The following is a 20,545-nucleotide window of genomic DNA, read 5'->3' as shown; positions in this document are numbered from 1 at the left end:
AAGTAAAAATTAGAGCAGAAATAAATAAAATTGAAACAAGGAAACATAAAAAGGATTTTTTTATTTGAAAAGAACAGTAAAATTGATAAATCTCTAGTCAAGCTAACAAATAAGAAAGAGAAGAAACAAATTACTAAATTTGGAAATGAAGAGGGGCCATCACTATTGATCTGAAAGATGCTTGAAGAATAACAAAGGAGTATTGTGCACAACTCTAGGCCCACAGATTTTAACTTAGATGAAGTGGACCAATTCCTTGAAAGGTCACCAACTACCAAAACTCACATAAGAAGTAGATAATTTGAATAGGCCTATATTTATTAAAGAAACTGAATCAATAATAACTTTCCAAATGAGAAAACACCAAACACAGATGGTTTTGCTAGTAAATTCTACCAAGCATTGAAGGAAAAATGCTACCAATTCTCTACCATCTCTTCCAGAAAACAGAAGCAGATGGAACACTTCCTAACTTATTCTTTGGGCCCAACATCACCCTAATATCCAGCTCAGATACAGACATTCCAGGAGAGAAATCCTCAACAAAATATTAGCAAATAGAATATAATGTATAAAAATAATTATATGCCACAACCAAATGAGATTTATTATAAGTATGCAAAGCTGATCCAACATTCAAAAGTCAATTAATATATTCCAACACATCAACAGTCTACAGAAGAAAAAGTATATTATTCTATCATCTGATAGAACATAGATAGAACTTAACGACATCCAACACCCATTCATGATTTTAGAATAAGAACAACTCTCAGAAAACTAGAAAAGAGAAGAACTCTAATAATTTGATAAATATCTCCAAAAAACCCTTGTGTGGACCTTGATATAGGGAACAGGATAAGGATTTTCTCTCATTCACTACTCCTGTTCAACATTATACTAGTCATAACTAATAAGGTAATAGAGAAAATGAAAAAAGAAGGTATAAAGATTGGAAAAGAAGAAATGAAACCGTCTTTGCTCACAAATGACATTATAGCCTATGTAATCCCAAAGAATCAACAACAGCACCAAAAACTGTCCTGGAACTATTAATAATAAGTGGTTATGGCAAGGCCACAGAATACAAGGTTTATATACAAAAATTCCATTGCTTTCCTATGTAACAGCGATGAATAAATAGAATTTGAAATTAAAAGCATAATACCATCTAAAATAACATCAAACAAGGAGATGATTTGATGTAAATCTAACAAAATATATATAAGATCTATATGGATAGAACTACAAAATTCTGCTAAAATAAGTCAAGGAAGATCTAAATAATAGAATGACATTCCATGTTCATAGGCAGAAAGACTCAACATTGCTAAGATGTCAGTTCTTCCCAAATTAATCTATAGGTTCAATGCAATTTCAATCAAAATTCCAGCAAGGTGTTTTTTGAGTATAGACAAACTGATTCTAAAGTTTATATGAAAGGCGAAGGACCTGGAATAGTCAAGACAACACTGAAGAACAAGCTGGGAAGACTGATGCCATCTGACTTTACAATGTATTATAAAGCTACGATAATCAATGTAGTGTGACATTGGCAAATGAAGCGATACTCAACGAAACAGAATAGAGAGCCCAGAAATAGACCCAAACAAATATAGTCAACTGAAATTTGATGAAGGAGAAAGGCAATTCAATGGAGAAGGATTATGTAAAGATTATTCCTTATAACATGATGTTGGAACAAATTGATGTCCATAAGCCGAAAAAAAAAAAAAGGAACCTTACACCTTTCACAAAAATTAACTCAAAGTGGCTCATAGAGCTAAATATAAACCTTAGGAAAGAAAACATAGGAGAAAATTTTTGTGACTTTGGGTTCGGCAATAAATTTTTAGACACAACAAAAGCAAAATCCATGAAAGGAAAAAATTATGAATTCAACTTTATTAAAATTAAAAACTTTTTCTCTGTGTAAAATACCTTTAAGGAAAACAAAAAACAAGACACACACTGGAAGAAAATATTTGCAAACCACATGTGATGGTCAATTTTAGGTGACAATTAGACTAGGTTAAGCTTTTAAAATGGAAGGTTTAGAATCCTGTGCATTTAAAAACAGAAAGAGAGAGGCAAAAGTTACCAAGAACAATGTACTAAAATAGCTGGTTTCTCACATTACAAAAGAATTGTCCTTCCCTGAGAACTTCTCCATGTTCACATAATCCACAGACACGCAAAATTTTAGGGTAAAAAAAAAAGAAAAAAGAGCATCTCTAGTTAACTCAACCATATGTCTCATAGAGCAGACAACAACCAAAAAAAGAAAAAAAAAAGAGAGAGAGGAAGAGAGAGAGAGAAGTGGATCATTCCAAACTGTATCAATTTACTAACAAACACAATCTTTAAAATACCTGTGAAATTGTCTCAAGGAAAAATAATCAGATCCAACAACTGACTTTCTTAACCACAACATATTAAGCAAATCGCAGGGTTCCAGGCATGATGTCTTTGAATTACCACCCAGATATTATCATGTGTAGGGGGAAAAACAGCCACCAAAAAGAAAGTATTTGGATGCTCACTTTGTCAGCACATATACTAAAACTGAAATGATGCAGAGTAAATTAGCAAGGCGCCTGCAAAAGGATGGCATAAAAACTCATAAAGTCTTATATACTTTGGAGAATGAGGAGTTAGTGTTTAATGAGTATGGAGTTTCAGTTTGGGAAGATGAAAAAGTTCTAGAGATGGATGTTGGTGATGGCTGAACAATAATGTGAATGTACTTAATGCCACTGAACTATACCCTTGATAGTTAAAATGGTAAATTTTATGGTATTATGAAAGTTATCAGAATCAAAATGGAGTCACTAGTGTCAAATCCTAACAAAAAATAAATAAATAAACCCAGGAGGCTGAGAAGGAAGGGACCTCACACACATGTGCCTATGATAAAAGCTATTACAGACTCCCTGAAGGGCTCTTATGCACATAACGCCTGTAATAGGAAATTTTGCCAAGGACTTTCTAAACTGCAGCTTGCTACATGAGTCCCAGGGACAGCTAGCTGGATACACAAAAACACTTGCCTGACACACTGTCTCCACTAATGAACTGGCAGCAACTCCTGTGATAAGCCCCTATAGCCAATGTTCTCTTTGTTTCAAAACAAATTACATGTATTTTTCTCTTTTCCTTTTAAAAGCTTCCCCTTGCTTCAACGTCTTTGGATTGCCCCTTAACGTTCATATACCAGATTTGCAAATCTCCCATGCACTCCCAAATAAACTCATTATCTTTGGGGAATCGTTTTCTGTTTGTCACGTAAATTAACTATCTATCTATCTATCTATCTATATATATATATATGTATATATATATATATCTTATATATATATACATATATATATATGACCACAATAAAATAAAAAGATTTTGGAAATACCAAAAAGGTTCAATTATTCCCAAAATGACTCTTCTAACTCAGTTCTAGGTCTGTGAAATTTTAGAGTTCATGATTTTCTGAGTTAAAAAAAAATACCTAGTTTGCTCTTCTTAAATAAACTTATTTTGAGATAATTACGTAATAGATTTACATGCAGCTGTGAGAAATTATATAGAGAGATCCCATGTACACATTACCTAATTACCCCAGTAATAACAACTTGCAAGACTACTGTGCAAAATCATAACCTAGTATACTGAAATTGATGGTCAAAATATAGAACACTTCTATCATACAAGGCTCCTTCATGTCACCCTTTTGTATCCACACCCATTTCCCACTTGACCCTGTCCTCTTCCTGAATCCCTGGCAGCCACTAATTTGTTCTCCATCTCTATAATTTTGTCATTTCAAGAATGTCATATAAGTAGAATCATGCAGTATGGAAACTTTTGGAATTGGCTGTTTTCCACTCAGCATAATTCTTTGGAAATTCATCCAGATTGTTGTGTGTATCCATATTTTGCTCCTTTTTATTGCTGAGTATTATTCCATGGTATGGATGTATCATAGTTGGTTTAACCGTTCATCTGTTGAAGAATATAAGCATTGTTTCCAGTTTGGAGGTATTATGAATAAAGCTGCTATAAACATTCATGTATAGATGTTTGCATAACTTACATTTTTATTTTTTCTAGAATAAATGCCCTGAAATGCACTGGCTGGTCATATGGTAGTTTTATATTTAGTTTTATAAGAAATTGCCAGACTGTTTTCTAGACTAACTGTGCTGTTTACATTCCCAACAGTGATGTATGAGTGATCCAGTTTCTCTGCATCCTTGTCAGCATTCGGTGTTGTCCCTTTAACTAATTATTGTTTTTAGGCATTATGATAAATGTGTAGTGACATCTCATTGTGGTTTTACTTGTCATTACCCTACTGGCTAATGTATATTTTTTTCTATATATTTTTCAACAGAATGTCTCTTCATTTATTTTGCCCATTTTCTAAATAAATTTTTGTTGTTGAGCTTTGAGAGCTCTATAGTCTAGATACTGTTGGATATGTTAGATATTTTGTCTGAAAATATTTTCTCATACAATGTAGCTTGTCTTTTTATCATCCTAACATGATATTTCAAACAGAAAAAGTTTTTAATTTTGATGAAATCTAATTTATCAATAATTCCTTTTAGATCATGCTTTTGTTGTCAAGTCTAAAAACTCTTGTCCTCACTCTAGATCTTGACAATTTTTTATTTTTTAAGTTGTATAGTTTTTCATTTAACATTTAAGTTGATGTTCCATTTTGAATCATTTTTTGTATAAGGTGTGAGACACATCATTTTATTGTTTTGCATATGGATATCCAACCTCTCTAGGACCATTTATGAAAAAGGCTGTCATTCCTCCACTGAATTGGTTTTTCACTTTTGTAAAAAAAAAAAAAAATCAGTTGCGCACATTTGTGTGGGTATATTTCTGGATTCTCTATTCCATTAGCTATTTGTCTATCCCTCTGCCAAAGCTACAGAGTCTTAGTTACTATAGTTATAAAATAACTCTTGAATGAGTACAAATTCTTCCCAAAATTGTTTTATTCTAGTTCTATTGTCTTTCCTTATAAATATTAGAATTCTTGCCATATTCACAGAACTCTTATTGAGCTTTGGTAGGAATTACATTAAACCTGTATATCAATTAGGAGAAAATTGATATCTTTAATATGTTAAAACTTCTAATCTATGAACATTACATGCTTTCTTTGATTTTCTTTACTCAGAGGTTTGTAGTTTCAGCATACAAGTATTGAGCATGTTTGTTAGATTTACGTACAAGTATTTTGTTTTTGAGCAATTTCATATGATATGGTATTTTTAATTTTTATGTCCACACATTCTTGCTAGTATCTTGTGACTTTGCTGTACTCACTTATTAGTTCCAGGAGAGTTTTACAGATTCCTTGTAATTTTCTATGTAGACCATCACGTCATCTGCAAATAGGGATGCGTTTTTCTTCATTAGTCTGTATACTTTTATTTCCTTTTCTTGTCTTCTTGCACTGGCTACAAGATCCAGTGCTATGCTGAGTTAAGTAAGAGTGATGAAGGACACATCCTTGCCTTGTTCCCAAACTCAGGGCAAAAGTATTCACTCTTTCACCATAAAATATAATATTTTATATTTTATGTAGCTTTTTTGAAGACACTCTTTATCAAGTGAAAGAGCTTTCCCTCCATTCCTATTCCTATTTTTTTTGAGAGGAATATTGTCATGAATAGGTGTTTTATATATATATATATATATGTGTATATATATATATTAGTATTTGAAATAAACTTTTATCTTTTTTTCAGAAATTAAACCACATATTTTTTTTATTGCTTTTGTTGTTATTTGTTTGTTTGTTTGTTTGGTATTTCATGGAAAGAAATTTTACCAAGGAAAAGAGAATTTAAGAATTTTTTTTCCATTCCTTTTTAAAAATCCCCAAACAAAAAAATGGTCCATTTCTGGCAAAATATACCTGTAAAAGTTTGTCTTTGTGGCCATGCTACTAGTCTCTGCCAGTAGAAACAATTATGCTAACAGTTGTGTTCATTTATTCATTTTTCTTTTAATAGTTCATTGCTTTTCTTAATTACTTTGTTACATCTCTAGAGAAATTACAATTTAAAGTTGCCTGGATTTTTTTTTATTTCAGCTTATTATGGGGGTACAAAAGTTTAGGTTATGTATATTGCCCATGCCCCCCCAAGTCAGAGCTACCCAAAAGAACAAAAGACATTCTATTACAGAGACATCTGCACCCGAATGTTTATAGCAGCACAATTCACAATTGCAAAGACGTGGAAACAACCCAAATGCCCATCAATACATGACTGGGTTAGTAAAATGTGGTATATGTATACCATGGAGTATTATTCAGCTATAAGAAATAACGGTGATATAGAATCTCTTTAGTTCTCCTGGAGAAAGTTGGAACCCATTCTATTAAGTGAAGTATCCCAAGAATGGAAAAATAAGCACCACATGTACTCAACAGCAAATTGGTTTCCCTGATCATCACCTAAGTGCACATTTGGGAATAACACCAATTGGGTGTCAGACAGATGTGGGGGATGGGGGGAGGGCATGGGTGTATACCTACATAATGAGTGCGATTCACACTTTCTGGGGAATAGGTTTTATATTTTGTTAAATGCTTTTCCTGGATCATGCAATCTTTCTTTCTTAGCCTGGTAATCTGGTGGAATACATTGATTTTTTTAAATATTGAACTAACCTCACATCCCTGGGTGGGGGAAAACCCACTTGGGCCTAGTGTATAATTCTTTTTATATATTGCTGAATTCTACTTGGAAATATTTTGTTAAAGATTTTTGTGTCTATAATCTTGAGGGATATTGTTGTTTTCTCTTTCATACTATCTTTGTTTCATTTTGGTTTCAGGATAATAGTAACTACACAACATGAGGTAAGAGTGTTCCCTCCTCTTCTTTTTTCTGGAAGAGATTGTGTAAAATTAGTCCAGCATCATCTGAAGGTAAATCAGGATTAGTAAACTTTTATTAGAAAAAATAAAATCATTCCAATTTAAAGAACAGGAACCGCTGGACCAAATAATACATTGGTACCAATGGCTTTCACTTTCTCCACACTTTGCCTGGTGGGTGGTCATTGCTGTGGTGAGACTACACAAACTGGCACCCTTCTTGGACTCCCACATGGTGCCTGAAACCCCCCAGCAACTGTAGTCAAAACTCCGGGAAGCACGACCTGATGATAAAGAAGCCCAGTAAGGGGGAGAGTGCCCTCTCTGTGAACTTGACAAAGCACCAGGCTTAGCGTTAGTTAGGCTTTTGTTTTGTCCAGCACACTAGGTTCAAGGAAATTATGTCCAGCAAGGATCATTGCAGTAAATATAAATGCTTTGGTTCACTCGAGCTCTCGTTCGTATCTTTTGGTCATTTATTTAGATATTCCCATAATGCAGTTGGCCCAGTAAAGAACTATTGTTGAAGATCTGCTAATTAAATCAGTTTGACTTAAAAACATTATTAATTCAGTATTCAACAATGTCTGTTTGCTCGTTCATTTGTTTTTGCTGCAAAAAATATGCCAAGCATTATGCTTTGTTCTGCAAATGTACTAGGCAAAAACAGAATTGACAATAGGCAAAAACAGAAAGATATACAAATAAAACAATCACAAAAATAGGCACTTACAAAGTCAACATAGACAATGATGGCAAATGAGAGTGGCTGACAGGAAGAACAGGTCTGGGGGTCAGGGAAGGCGAGTGCTGAGATCTAAGGGTGAGCTTGAGACAACTAGTGGGGGTTCCTTTCTGTGTGTCACAGAGGGTAAGCATCGCTATGCAAAGTTAGCAAGACCGAGCGCTGGGCCCTAGAGCTCACAGTCAGCGCTCATACTGGACCTTGGAGAATGAAAAGTCCTTCCTTGCAAGGAAAGGGGTTTCCAAACCAAGGAAACAGAAGTACAGCTTTGCCATTCCCTAAAATGCTATCTTCTAAATACAAAGAAAGGAACCAGGCTAAGGGCAGGAAACATGTAGGTCTCATCACACGGAGAAAATCCTTCCTGTATTATTATATTTACCAGCTGATTCCAGGAGTGCTCACTAGATTTATCAAACTGTGCTCTTAAACCACCTGCTCCGGGTGCAGCCAAGGTCAGGGCTCACTCAGCTGTCTGCTTTGTCCTATTAAATGAAGACACTTTTGTTATGCCTTTCGTGAACACAAGGAAAGCAGAGTTCCCTGAGGAGATGATGCTCTTGGCAAGCTGCAGGTCCTGAAATACCATAACAGGATCCATCCCTGCCCACCTCTGCTGAAGATTAGGATTTGCACAGAAGGAGTGGGATTAGTGCACATTTACTTTCATCAGTAGACTCATCCATTGTTCACAGGCTTTGGTTTTAAATTTCATTGCTTTTCAGTGTTCAGTCAGGGAGTCAGATACATATCCCATAGTGTTATATAAAGGGGCCATTATGCCAGGACAAATTTAGCCTTAACAAAGGACTGCTCTTGAAAGCTGTCTTAATCCTGATCCATTTTACTTCTTCCTTTCATGACACTATCCATGAAGCTATAAACATACTGAGAATAACTATTGTTGAGGAAAATTGTCCTTGTGTTCTAAATATAACTTGCATCTTTATTTTTCATAAATAATCACTTGGAGAAAAATCTTATAACTGAATGAATCATATAAACAGTTCTATAACAAATTCAGCGTTACCATACGTATAGCCAAGTGGATCTCAAACACCTGATGAAGATCAACTTTCTTTAACTTCAGGTAAAGATGTGGGGAAAACAGGCACTTTCCCACCTCAGTGCCATGTTGAAAAGCTAGTTATCTGCAGGGTACCCAATTTAAAAGGTGATAATTGTATAACACAGGAATACAATTTGAAGAGGCATGGAAAAGAAGTATTTGAAAAGCCAACAGATGTTATGTTGGTGAATGGTGTCCAGGTAGATAACATTTCTTCAACCAGAAAGCATGTCTGTGTCTAGCCCTCAATCACTCAAGGTAGGGAGATTGAGGCACACACACCATTCAAATAAAGTGAATGCCTCATGGCAAACATGGATGCTGAACGGAGAAATGTTTTTACTATTATTAATAATTAATGGATGTTTTCCTTTAATATTTCCCTGAAATTTGACAGTGGAGTAAAGCAGAAAGAGCATAGAATTTGGGCTTAGACAGAGTTGTGTTCCAATCCTGATTCTGTCATTTATAACTTAGGATTTGTATGTTAAGTTTTAAATTTTGATGTGATACTGCATGTCAAGGAGAACTCTGACAGGTAATTAAGAAGAAGGTAAGCTGTTTGGGACCCAAACAGACTGGAGGAATGCACAAGGGTGGGGCATCTTGTGTTGCCACATAACAGAGGACAATGGCCCAGGCCCTGTGTTTTATGACACCCAACCTGGAAACAGAAGGCAGCCCAAGTGGGTTCATTCCTCCTCCAAACGGACAGGAATTCCTTAACAAACAGCAGATGAGCCCAGGACCACGGACAAATGGGATCAATTGGTAGCAGCACCAAAATAAGCCACTGGGGGAAGCACTCTTCTTTTTCACACCTGAGACTCCCTTCTTCCTCCTAGAGGTCCAAGGTGGGCAGCCAGAACCAGATAACAGGAACCCAGCCCCACAATGAGCAGCCCTGTCTGGGAAGCCTGTTTGTCACCACAGGCACAATATGCTCCTCACCTGGCCAGAGACATCTGGGCATCGGGGAATGCTGGGGACCAGTACCAGTGGGAGGATTCCTACCACATCCCTCTCCCAACAAGGGATGCCCAGCTAGCCCACCTGGGGAAACACCTTCCATTCACTCAGGCAGCACAGCAGGGACCAGTGGAAGCCCCATCCATACCAAATAATCAAATAGGCCAAAATAGCACCTGCGGGCTCTGAAAATCAAACTGCTATTGAAGCCACAGCCCACAAGTTAGACCAGGGCCTGCAAGTTTTAGCTAAACAGGGTCATATGCATGGAAAAATAAAAAATTTAAACAAGACCCAGAGTTTCCTAATGTAATACATAAAGTGTCTATGATACAATCAAAAATCATCCATTGTACAAAGAACTTGGAAAATCATAATTTGAATAAGAAAAGCCAATTGACTGATACCAACACCAAGATGAATCAGATGATGGATTATCCAATAAGGATTTTAAAGCAGCCATGGATAAAAATGCTTCAATAATCAGTTACAAAGTCTCTTGACACAAATAAAAAAGAAAAAAAAATCTTAACAAAGAACTAGAAATTATTTTTAAAAACAAATAGAAATAATAGAACTGAATGATGTAATAACAGAATTAAATTCTACCCCAGTGGGTGGCAAGATGGTGAACAAGAAACACCACCAGCCAGAGCGTCTCTGCAAGAAGGAGAAATTTTAGATGAAAAAGAAAAAAAAAAAACAGACAGACAAATATAGATCAGATAAGGGTCAGAAGGAAGGGTGCCTGAACCTACAGGAGACTACACAGGAAGAGGTTGCAGAACAGAAGTGGAAGGAGAAAGGCATCAGCAGAGATTAAAACCTGAGGGATGTGGAGACCAGCGAGAAGTGTAGGTGGAGAGGTTAAAATTTCCCTGCCTTGCATCTAGGACTGTTGGTGGGCTCCCAAGCTGCTGGAGAGACCTGCCAACAGCAGCCCAGAGACTGTTGCCACCAGTGATTGGAGAGCTTCTTGTGGACAAGGCAGCGGGGTCCCAGCTCCCCCCAGGGGCCTCCCACCCCACAGACCCGAGCAGGTTGGCGGATGCCATATTGCTTCTCTACACACCAGGCACCTGTGCCCTTAAACAAAAGGAACAAATTGAGAGGCATCAATTTACCAGACTACAAGCTATACTACAAGACTATAATAACCAAAACAGCATCTTACTGGCACAAGAACGAGACGTAGACCAATGGAGCAGAACTGAGAACCCAAATATAAAACCATCCTCATAAAGCCATCTGATCTTTGACAAAGCAGACAAAAACATATACTGGGGGAAAGAATCCTTATTCAATAAATGGTGCTGAGAAAATTGGATAGCCTCATGTAGAAGACTGAAACAGGATCCACACCGTTCACCTCTTACAAAAATCAACTCACAATGGATAACAGACTTAAACCTAAGGCATGAAATTATAAGTATTCTAGAAGAAAATTTGGAAAAACTCTTATAGATATTGGCCTAGGCAAAGAATTTATGAAGAAGACCCCAAGGCAATCGCAACAACAACAAACATAAATAAATGGGACCTGATTAAATTAAAAGGCTTTTGCATAGCCAAGGAAACTATCATGAGAGCAAATAGATAACCTACTGAATGGGAGAAAATATTCTCATGCTACACATCTGATAAAGGGCTAATAACTAGAATCTATATAGAACTCAGGAAAATCAATTAGGAAAAAGTCAAACAACCCAATTAGAAAGCAGGCAAAGCAGATGAACAGAAACTGTTCAAAAAAAGACAGACTAATGGCCAATAAACATATGAAAAAAAATTCTCAGCATCTCTAATCATCAGAGAAATGCAAATCAAAGCCGCAATGAGATATCACTTAACTCCAGTGAGAATAGCTTTTATCAAAATGTCCCAAAATAGAAAATGTTGGTGTGGATGCGGAGAGATAGGAACACTCATACACTGTTGGTGTGACTACAAACTAGTACAATCTCTGTGGAAAGTAATATGGAGATACCTCAAAGAGCAACAAGTAGAACTACCATTTGACCCAGGAATCCCATTACTGGGCATCTACCCAAAGGAAAAAAAGACATTTTATAAAAAAGATATCTGCATTAAAATGTTTATGGCAGCACAATTCACAGTTGCAAAGATATGGAAACAACCCAAGTGCCAGTCAATACATGAGTGGATTAATAAATGTGGTATATGTATATATGTATACCATGGAGTACTACTCTGCCATAAAAAGCAATGGTGATCTAGCACCTCTTGTATTATCCTGGATAGAGCTGGAGCCCATTCTAGTAAGTGAAGTATCACAAGAATGGAAAAATAAGCACCATATGTACTCACTATCAAATTGGTACTAATTGATCAACACTTGTGTGCACATGTGGAAATAACATTCATCCAGTGTCAGGCAGGTGGAAGGGGGAGAAGGGGCTGGGGATATTCACACCCAATGTGTGCAGTGCGCACTGTCTGGGAGATGGGCATGCTTGTAGCTCTGACCTGGGCAGAACAAAGGCAATTTATGTAACCTATACATTAGTACCCCTGTAATATTTTGAAATTTAAAAAATCAAAAAAGTAAAAAAAGAAATTTCCAAATAAAGACAAGAAGAAGATAATAGTTCCATCTAACATGATGTAACTAGCATGTAACATGATGCAACTTACCTGCATACAACCAAAACTGTACTAATCTCTTCCTCAGCTTTCAGGATTCAACATTTAGGATTATGGCATTTGGCATTGTATCTTTTGGGATTAATGATTGGTACCATTCTACCTCTATAAGTATTCCTTTTATTTACACTTCTTTGAACAATCTGTGTGAATTCTGTTTCCTGCTAGAACCCTGACTGGCACCTTCCAATAAATTTTCTCATTACTGCTGCTAGTAGTATTTATTTAAATTTGTTGTGATTGAGCTGTGCTGCTTGTAAGCAAACATTACTTAACTAAAATATGCTACCTTTTAATGTGGGATTAAAAATTCCAAAAGACGGTATCACTTTCAGATAAACATGGTAGATTTTATCTCCTTTCTTTCCAAAATTCCAGAATAAAACAATTAAAAGGTACCAATCTACAGTAATAACGAATGGGAGAGAAGGTAACAGCAAACTAGAAATGGCAGCAGGATTTAGAAGACACTGAGTGAATAGAGAAGTGATGATCAAATTAATACAGCACAGAAAATCAGTCTAGCAAAGACTACCAAGAGGCGACAAGGTGATTGTCTTTCCAAAGACAATCTAAGGACTTAGATTGTACCAGGAAAGGTGAGGAGAGTGAGAAAGTTATTGAAATTCAGGATCTTGTCCTTCACTCCCCAAGAGATTTTAATCTGAAGAAATGTAACCAGGAACAGCAGAAGATGGGTATGTAAAGAGTGGCTAAACTCAGGGCAGGTATGTGGGAGTCTGAACATCTACTCTACTTCCAGAATCCTAGCAGCTGGATGGGATTGGAGAATTCTCTGGGACAATGATCTACTTGGAGAGAACATACCCAAGTACCAACAATTGGGAATCCAACAAAGGGCAAAGTTTCCCTGGGCCTCCATTTTAGTGATTCTCCACATATCATAAACACAAAAAACAAATTTATTAAAAAAGTCATTCTCCACTCTGGGAGGCCAAGGCAGGCAGATAGTTTTAGCTCAGGAGTTTGAGACCAGCCTGAGCAAGAGCAAGACCCCATCTCTACTAAAAAAATAGAAAGAAATTAGCTGGACACCTAAAAATATATAGAAAAAAATTAGCCAGGCATTGCAGTGTATCCCTGTAGTCCCAGCTACTTGGGAGGTTGAGGCAGTAGAATTGCTTGAGCCCAGGAGTTTGAGGTTGCTATGACCTAGGCTGATGCTACGGTACTATAGTCCAGGCAACAGAGCGAGACTCTGTCTCAAAAAAAAAAAAAAAAAAGTCATTCTCAACTATTACAAAGCTAGTAAATGTACTCTCTAAATATCTTGAATAAAAACAAATTTTTGACAGTATACATGAAAAATAAAACTTTTACTTTTTTACATTTATTTTAATATATTTTCTGATGAAAATGTGTTCAAATTGTATACACTTTGAATATAATTATGGCTACTTTAATTCTTTTTATTATCATTGTCAATAAAAAATTATGTAAAAATCTTCCTTATAACAATATAGTATATTTGCTGAAATAAAGGCAAGAAAAATAATTTATAGGGTATATAATTATTCTATTACTCATTCACACATCTATAGGGCCATACAGCACCCAAAAATGAGCAATAGCAATTAAATTGTCTTTGATGCTCTGATGACTTTCAGTCATATAAAAGCTAGCTTATTATTATTATTGTTATTGTCATCATCATTTTAGAAGTATACTTGTCAAGATAGGAGGATTGCAGTTTTTGAGCTTGAATTATAATTTCTAAATATTTATTTATTTGTTGTTTTATGTATTTAATGTTTATTTAGATTAAATTGTTCCACATGTTCACTGATTTTTTTCTCAACATTACTTTCGAATTTCAGACTTTCTGTTTTCTTCTTTATCAAGGATGTTCTTTCGTGTGCTTTTAGTGAGGATATATTGGTTGCATACTCTCTCCATTTTAGTTTGTCTGAAAATATCTTTATTTTGCCCTTCTTGAAATGTAGTTATTAGATCACTAAATGTAAAATGCCCAATCTCGAATCAAAAGTGTAGTTTATTATATCTCAAACAAGAAGCAGTACAATGAATCAAAATATGCACCTAAACTATCCACTCAGTTTTGCCATCTTCACAGGACCTTGTTTTTGCCAGCAGCAAAGAAGTCTGGAGAGCCAGTGGCCACAAAATTGTGAAAGGCCTTTTCCCCAGCTTGTTGAGAATGGAACATTTTTCCTTGCAAGAAGTGGTCCAAAACCTGGAAGAAGTGGTAGTCAATTGGTGCAAGGTCTGGTGGATATGGTGGATGACAGATGGTTTCCAAGTTTGAGCAGCATTGTTTGTGTGACATGTGGTTCCGTGTTATCTTGGAAGAGGATTGGCCTGTCCCTATTGACCAATCTCAGCTGCTGAATCGCAAACATCCACATCATTTCATCCAATTGGTTGCAGTAGACATCCACTGTAATAGATTAACCAGGTTTCATGAAGCTGTAGTGGATAATACCAGCACTGGACCACCAAACACACACCATTAGCTTTTTTTTGATGAGTATTCAGTTTTGGACTGTGTTTCAGCACTTCATCTTTATCCAACTATTGTGCCAAACACATATGATTGTGAAAAAGAATGTATTTTTCATTACACGTCACAATACAATGTAGAAATGGTTCACCTTTATGTCATGATAGCAAAGAAAGACAAACTTTGAGACAATTTCTCTTCTGACACTTGTTTAATTCATGCAGAACCCATCTATCCAGCTTCTTTACCTTGCCCATTTGTTTCAAATGGTCCAATATTATTGGAATGTAGGCTTACATTTGTGTCTTGTCCTGAGCCCCACAATATTATTAGAGGTAGGCCTGAACCATAATTCACTGGACTTTGGAGGAAATCCCCAATAGGAAACTGAAGAAGGAGTATAAAACAAAGGAAAGAAATCTCCAGGATATAAAACAAATGCAGATGTTGGAAGAAAACTATTTAAAAATTCTATATGATTAGCAATCTCAGAAAGATAAGAGAAGCCATTGTATCTATTAAAATAAAAACAGATCAGGATCATTTTTATTTATTTTTGGCATTCAGAGAATAAGAAATACCTCATGGAAATAGAGAAGGCCACAATAAAAATTTCACAATACGTACTGGTCAGAAGTCAATGGCAAAGAAACAAACAATTAGAGCATGGGCAGAGGATAGGAACAGACTTTTACCAAAGAGGATACACAGATGGCAAATAAGCAACATCATTAGACTCTTAATTTGTATGAATAAAAATAAGAATTAAATAATATTACTAATTAAAACCACAATTAAATACAAATTAAAAGTATAATGAGTTATCACTACACACCTGTCAAGGGTATTAAATAAAAAATAAGGTCAAAAATCAAATGCTGAGGATGCAGAAAAATGAAATCATTCATACGCTGCTGGTGGGAAAATAAAATGACACATTACTCTGAAAAACAGTTTGACAGTTTCTTATGAAACTATATAAGTCACTACCATATAATCCAACAATTATATTTTTGGACATTTACTCCAGAAATATGTAAAAGTTATGTTTGCACAAAAGTCTGTGCAAGAATTTTTATAGCAGCTTTATTCATGGTAGCCCAAAACTGTAAGCAACCCAAAAGTCTTTCAACAGTTGAATGGTTAAACAAACTGTAATGTCCATGCTGTGGAATACTACTCAGTCATAAAAAATAACAAATGATATGCAAAAATTTTGCATAAATATCAAGGGGATTATGTTGAGTAAAAAAAAAGCCAATACTAAAAGTTTATATACTATATGATTCCATTTTTAACATTCTTGAAATGACAAAATTATAGAAATGGAGAACAGATTAGTGATTGCCAGGGGTTGGGGAAGGGCAATGGTTGTAACTATAAAGACCTAGATGAGGGATCCTTGTAGTGATGGAATGTTCTATATCTTGACTGTATCAACATCCTTGTTGTGATATTGTACTACAGTTTTGCAAAATATTATCACTGAGGCAAACTCGGTGAAGGGGTCTCTCTGTATTATTCCTTAAAACTGGACATGGATCTACAATTATCTCAAAATAAAAAGTTTAATTTAGAAAATTTAAAAAAAATTTCTACTCCAGGGTTTCATGCGGGAGGGGTTTGAGTTCTAAATAAGTTTTAAATTTTAACATGATGCTACATGTCCTCACTAAAGAATATAAGCACAGTGAATCTTAAAATAGTTATTTTTAAGTAAATTCTTCAATTTTTGACACCAAGAAATGCTATGGTCTTATAACCAATCATGAATTGAATTTAAGGGATCATTTCAACATCAATCTAAGCAAAATGTTTTTCCTAAAACTATGTCCCTTGTTGCTTTCTACAGGCAACAAAACTAATCAATCAGCAAATAATTATTAAGCAAATGTATAGGATTGTACTCATCCCTAAACCCATAATCTGATGTTATCATTATTTATATTTGGGGAACAAATTACCTATTTTTACACAATTTTTTACATTCTCTATTGTACAGAAAATAGGGATAGGGACTCCAGCTGTCTGCCCCATCATGGTTACCACTGAGAAGCCATCAGATGAGCTTTAAAGGACCTCATGGTTTCTTCAAAGCCAGGTATGTTCTGCCTCATCTCCTTAATTTGATGCAAGGGTGCAGGACCATTGTGTGAGATTTGAAGGCCACACTCTCAGTAGCCCCAGCAGCCACATTCTCTTAGTCAAAAGTGCTGACTTCTATCTAGTGTGGCATGTGAATGGGAAAGGAGTCTCAGACACAGAAATCTTACAAATATCCTTCTCACCTTCCCAGTGTTGGAAAAATTGATGCTTCCCTGATGAAGCTATGCCAGTTCTTTCTCAATTGCTAGTATTTTCTGTGAGCCTAAAATTCCAAATCCAAACTCTGGGTAGGTTTTCTGAGCCTATGTGGACTTAACACTATGAAAATCTAGAAAGGAATAAGAGATAAATCTCTCTGTCATCTGATAGCAGATATTGGTAGAAATAGCTAATTATATGACAGTTGATGATTACATGAATTAAAGTGCTAAGTCAAAACAAATTTGGGGGAGACTAGAATAGCCATGGCTGCAGACCAGTGTGAGAGACATAAAAAATAAAAAGTCAAGGACTGCAGTGTAAAATGGTTATTATTAGCAGCATTAGAACCATTTATAAAAGGAAAGATCTAAACAAACTTTTCAATTCAAGGCACATACTGACAACTTGGGACTTGTGAGTGTACTTCAAAAGTAACACTTGCAGTTAGGGTTGAAATAGCTGAAATTAAACTAAGATTTTGAAAGGGAGAGTTGCAAACTACAATATCCATTAAGCCTATGATTTCATCAGCTCTTTTGTACGGTAATTAGTGTTTTAGTTGGGAAAGCACAAAATCCTAAGAATCAGAATGGGGAGGTGGTACAGTATCAATAAACCCAGAATAGTATAACCACTGACATTGACTGAGCTCTCATTGGCTCTCTGTCTGATAAAGATATTCCTGGAATTCTTTTTTTTCTTTTTTCTTTTTTTAAATTCTTATTTCAGCATATTGTGGGGGTACAAAAGTTTAGGCTATGTATATTGCCCTTGCCCTCCCAACCCCCCTCGAGTCAGAGCTTCAAACATGTCCATCCACTAGACAGTGAGCATCTCACTCATTATGTATATATACACCCATCCCCTCCCCGACCCACATCTGCCCGACACCCGATCAATGTTATTCCTAAATGTGCTCTTAGGTGATAATCAGTGAAACCAATTTGATGGTGAGTACATGTGGTGCTTATTTTTCCATTCTTGGGATACTTCACTTAGTAGAATGGGTTCCAACTCTTTCCAGGAAAATACAAGAGGTGCTATATCACCATTGTTTCTTACAGCTGAGTAGTACTCCATGGTATACATATACCACATTTTATTAATCCACTTATGTATTGATGGGTACTTGGGTTGTTTCCACATCTTCACAATTGTGAATTGTGCTGCTATAAACATTCAGGTGCAGATATCTTTGTTATAGAATGTCTTTTGTTCTTTTGGGTAGATGCCCAATAATGGGATTGCTGATCAAATGGTAGGTCTACTTGTATCTGTTTAAGGTATCTCCATATTGCTTTCCACAGAGGTTGCACTAGTTTGCAGTCACACCAGCAGTGTATGAGTATTCCTGTCTCTCCGCATCCATGCCAACATTTGTTGTTATGGGACTTTTTGATAAAGGCCATTCTCACTGGGATTAAGTGATATCTCATTGTGGTTTTGATTTGCATTTCCCTGATGATTAGAGATGTTGAGCATTTTTTCATATGTTTTTTGGCCATTCTTCTGTCTTCTTTTGAAAAATTTCTATTCATGTCCTTTGCCCACTTTTTGATAGGGTTGTTTGATTTTTTTCTTGCTGATTTTCCTGAGTTCTAAATAGATTCTATTTATCAGTCCTTTATTGAATGTGTAGCATGCAAAAATTTTTTCCCATTCTGTAGGTTGTCTATTTACTCTCGTGACAGTTTCTTTAGTTGTGCAGAAGCTTTTTAATTTAATCAGGTCCCATTTATTTATTTTTGTTGTTGCTGTGATTGCCTTGAAAAACATACTCTGGGTAAAAGAATCCTTATTCAATAAATGGTGCTGGGAAAACTGGATAGCCACATGTAGAAGACTGAAACAGGACCCACTCCTTTCACCTCTCACAAAAATCAAATCACAGTGGATAACAGACTTAAACCTTAGGAGTGAAACTATTAGAATTCTAGAAGAAAATGTGGGAAAAACTCTTATAGACATTGGCCTAGGCAAAGAATTTATGAAGAAGACCCCAAAGGCAATCACAGCAACAATAAAAATAAAAATATTCCTGGCATTCTTAAAGAGCTTGTACACATTCTCACTTGTGGAGCTGTTTTCATTGTTTTTCACTGTATACCGTGCACCTTCTCATTCCATATTCCCTAAGATTCCTCAGTGTCTGCAAACCTAGACACAGAGGAAGAAGTCAGCATTCCCCAGACCAATAGCAATGTCAGACCCAAGAGGGAAACCTGCTATCCAAAAGAATTGAAAAGCTTTTTTATCTATATCTGCAAAATTCTGTAAATATATGTAGAAATAGATTCTGAAAGTGCCAGACCAAGTAAAAACACAGCATAACTTCAAATTCTGCTTAATATATCTGTAATGTACTTTGAAGCATTTCTGAACTCAATGTGCTAGGACAGACAGCAGAAAGTAATTCTAAGTGGTTGCTTGGTTGATTAACTGAAACATGGGTTGAACAAAAGCTTACACTAAATGAAGTTAAGATGGCAGCAATTCATTAATGCACTATTAAAGAGCCCCAGAGACTTAGGGAGACACAGATATTGTAGTAGATTTAACATGTGCAATCCCCTGTCCAAACTAAGCTCTTCTCTAAAGGTCAGAGATGCTGGTATGTGCTACTGTGACTAAAATAGTTTCCTTAATTTCAGTGGGAATAGCAAAACCATGAGTAGCCAAGGCCAGGCAGTGGCTATGAGTCAGGGAAGTATATGGACCAGAAAGGCAACATTAAGGATCAGAATAATTTGCTGTGAAATAATCTTGTGGGGGGTAATTATAAATAAATGATCAGCCCATTAAGTTCCTTATGTAACTAGGGGGGAAGCAAAAACAAACAAATTAAAAGTACTGTGAGTATGGAGCAACCAAAAGAGAGTCATAATCTCTCATCTAATACTCTAATCTGAGCCGATTCAAAAATCTCAGGATTTATTGACTAAAAGGGAGACTGTGTAACGTTGAAAAGGGGTTGGGTTTCCAACAACATCAGCAGCAAAAACTATGAAGTGTACTCCTAGACTCTCATAAAGGAGTCTATGGGCATTTTCCATTATAACAGTGCAGTAGGACAAGAGAACCATCCAGACTCTTCTAAGTGTATTAGACACTGGCTCCTGGGTTAGTGCCCATTCTCTGAGCTCCTTCATACCACTACATTCTGCCATTCCAAATAAGGACCTGGTTCTATTATCCTCTATTATTTTATTCTACTATTCTCTTTATATACTCCATTACAGAACCTGTAAGATCTTGTACATATCCCTGGTCCAGAATACCTACTGGGAATGTAGCTTACTTAAAACAGTTAGTAAAAGCCCCATATTGGTTTCTTGGCACATAGAGTAAGGACTAAGTGGAAGCATTTGACTATAATATTAATCAAATCCAAAGCCACGTCCTTGA

At 35.9% G+C, this 20,545-nt stretch overlaps 1 non-coding gene across 1 annotated transcript; it reads left to right on the top strand.

Annotated features, from left to right (window-relative positions):
* The first annotated feature begins 2,535 nt into the window (after positions 1-2,535).
* LOC123650489 lies at positions 2,536-2,642 on the top strand. The gene has a single exon (XR_006739358.1). It is a non-coding gene; the product is annotated as a U6 spliceosomal RNA (small nuclear RNA).
* The last annotated feature ends 17,903 nt before the right edge of the window (positions 2,643-20,545 follow it).

Source organism: Lemur catta, chromosome 14 (assembly GCF_020740605.2).
Source record: "Lemur catta isolate mLemCat1 chromosome 14, mLemCat1.pri, whole genome shotgun sequence".
Lineage (NCBI taxonomy): Eukaryota > Metazoa > Chordata > Mammalia > Primates > Lemuridae > Lemur > Lemur catta.
This window is presented reverse-complemented; position numbering and strand designations above follow the sequence as displayed.